Raw genomic sequence first — 3,366 nt, 5'->3', positions numbered from 1 at the left:
GTTATAATTTATTTATGTATTTATTTATTTTTCATTTTAGGTTTTGGGGTACATGTGAAGAACATGCAAGATTGTTGCATAGATACACAGGTGGCAGTGTGATTTGCTGCCTTCCTCCCCTTCTCCTATATCTGACATTTCTCCTCATGTGATTTCTCCCCAACTCCCCACCCCTCACTGTCCCTCCCCTATTTCCCCCCAACAGACCCCAGAGTGTAGTGCTCCCCTCCCTGTGTCCATGTGTTCTCATTGTTCAACACCTGCCTATGAGTGAGAACTTGTGGTGCTTGATTTTCTGCTCTTGTGTCAGTTGGCTGAGAATGATGGTTTTCAGGTTCTTCCATGTCCCTACAAAGGACACAAACTCATTGTTTTTCATGGCTGCTTAACATTCCATGGTATATATGTATCACATTTTCCCTGTCCAGTCTATCATCGATGGGCATTTGGGTCAGTTCCAGGTCTTTGCTATTGTAAACAGTGCTGCAATGAACATTCATGTGCATGTGTCCTTATAGTAGAATGATTTATGATCCTTTGGATATATACCCAGTAATGGTATTGCTGGGTCAAATGAGATTTCTATTTCTATGTCCTCGAGGAATCGCCACACTGTCTTCCACAATGGTTGAACTAATTTAGACTCCCACCAACAGTGTAAAAGTGTTCCTATTTCTCCAGATCCTCTCCAGCATCTGTTGTCTCCAGATTTTTTAATGATTGCCATTCTAACTGGTGTGAGATGGCATCTCAATGTAGTTTTGATTTGCATTTCTCTAATGACCAGTGATGATGAGCATTTTTTCGTATGTTTGTTGGCCTCACGTATGTCTTCTTTTGTAAAGTGTCTGTTCATATCATTCACCCATTTTGAATGGGCTTGTTTGTTTTTTCTTGTAAATCTGTTTTAGCTCTTTGTAAATTCTGGATATCAGCCCTTTGTCAGATGGGTAAACTGCAAAAGTTTTTCCCATTCTGTTGGTTGCCAATTCACTCTAATGACTGTTTCTTTTGCTGTGCAGAAGCTGTGGAGTTTGATTAGGTCCCATTTGTCTATTTTGGCTTTTGTTGCCAATGCTTTTGGTGTTTTGGTCATGAAGTCCTTGCCTATGCCTATGTCCTGGATGGTTTTACCTAGATTTTCTTCTAGGGTTTTTATGGTGTTAGATCTTATGTTTGTTATAATTAAAGTTATGTGGAACTGAAGGATGAAATAACAAATGCATATCATTCAGAAGAAATAAAAAATAAAAGTAAAGCAACATTTATTCATCATGACTTAGCTCACAATATCAGTATTAGCTTGAGTTTGGAAAAAGTCTAAGGGCAAGTGAATTTAAACATCTAGTCTAGTGAGTACCTGCAATGGGTGCATACTTCCAAACTTTTTCATACATTTATTTAAATATCTATAGGTTCCTAATATGTACATATATGCTTAAATTTTACTTTATTAAATTGAAAGCACATATATACACTGGTTTGCACCTTGCTTTTTTCATTAAGCAATTTAAAACAAAATGGCTTTATATCAGCAAAGAGCTACCTGTTCTATAATTTGTGTTATGTCATAATTTACTGATGAACATTTAGTTTGCCTACAGTTTTTGTTGTTATATATAATACTGAAAATATATTCTTAAAGCTATTTAACAATATTCTCAAATTTTATTTCTTAGGGATAGTTTCTTAGAGGTGGGGTATTTTTTAAATAGAGTATGTATGTGACTACAACGTTAATTATATCAAACAATTTAATTCAATGGAGGTTATAGTCGTATTTCACAATACCTGTTTAGTTTTTGCTCTATATATGATGTTGCTAATCTTTGAATTTTGTTTGTAAGTTGATGGTAAATATATTCTATAGCGTTTTCATTTTGCATGTCCTTCATTAATTAAAATTTGCCTTTAGCATAGTAGCTCTTCGACACACAAATTTCTATTTCCCCACACTTGTTCCCCAGGCCATAAGTAATATTATTTCTGGTTGAACAGTCATTTTTTCCCTATTTCGGCAGTGTCTATGTGAGTAAGGCTTTATGCTCTCTTGCCTGATATGCAAATGAAAAAAATAATGCATTTACATAATTAGTTACTGACATGATAATTTAATTTTGTCCATTTTGTCTACAAAGAGGTGTGGAGGGGAGGTGTTTGCTTTTATTTTTCTTAAATCTTCCAGAGTCCAAAACATAATTCGATGTACATAATTTCAATAAAATAGAAGGCTTGTTTACATGACTTACACAATGATCTCTTGGAATAGCATTATTTCTGTCCTAACCATTCTATTCAGTCTACCTGGTCACAGGCACTGGAAAGAAATACTTGATTAAGGTATGATTTCCAGGATGTGATCTTATCTACATATGTCTTAATGCACTAATAAATGGTATTTGTCACATATATATTTGAATGATCTATATTTTGTAAAATTGTATTCTCACTTTCAGTTGTGAGTAGCTATGTATTGAATGTATACATAAAATACATATATACATATAAAATTCAGTAATATATTCAGTGTTGTTTTAATATCATCACTCATTTTAGATGGCAATTTCATTTTAACTCCAGTATTTATGCACAAATACACTAAATGTAGACAACCACATTATATGTCACTAATACTCTCCATTTAATTTTCTTTTAATCTTTTTCTATGTTCTGCACCTCAGAGTCAGTAACTTTCCTTCCAAATCACATGCCCCATCAGCTTTATTGTGTCTGAGTAACTTTAAATGAAATCGTATTTATCATCACATGCTTGGTTTCATATAACCTTCTTAACACAAGGATTATCAGACTGTATTTTGCATGTACAAAATAAGAAAACAGTCCTTTGAATGACTACTCATGGCAATCAGCATTGTGCCTGGTTATCTTTTATTCTTTATTTTTTTTATCTAAAATCCCTAAAGCTGACGGTACTATTTCCTCTTTTTGGCTATAACTGACAGATTTTAATTTTTAGAGTAACGTTTCCAGGCTGTGAATGCACAAAAATTACATTTAAAAAAATAAACAAAATTGTATTCAAGGATGTTAGCAAACAACCATCAGAGTCTCCAGCAATTGAAATAGTTACTGGTTCTGGTGCTGGCTGGTGTGAAAGAATTGGTTGCATGTGTGCAATTTTTAAATTACATAGTTAAAATGTAAAAAAAAAAAAAAATCAGCCAAACAATAAAATTTTTTGTAAGTATTGTTTCCATTTTATTTTCCTTTTATTAAATCATATGCACATTCTAAGTTACCAAAATTCATCAAGCAAGGCTAAATTATCCTTTCCATTTAAAGGGCTTATCCATTAGTCACATTTAGCATACCAAAAATGGAAGAAAAGGCTCCTACTGGGAGCTT

The sequence above is a fragment of the Saimiri boliviensis genome, chromosome 3, assembly GCF_048565385.1.
Source record: "Saimiri boliviensis isolate mSaiBol1 chromosome 3, mSaiBol1.pri, whole genome shotgun sequence".
Lineage (NCBI taxonomy): Eukaryota > Metazoa > Chordata > Mammalia > Primates > Cebidae > Saimiri > Saimiri boliviensis.
This window is presented reverse-complemented; position numbering follows the sequence as displayed.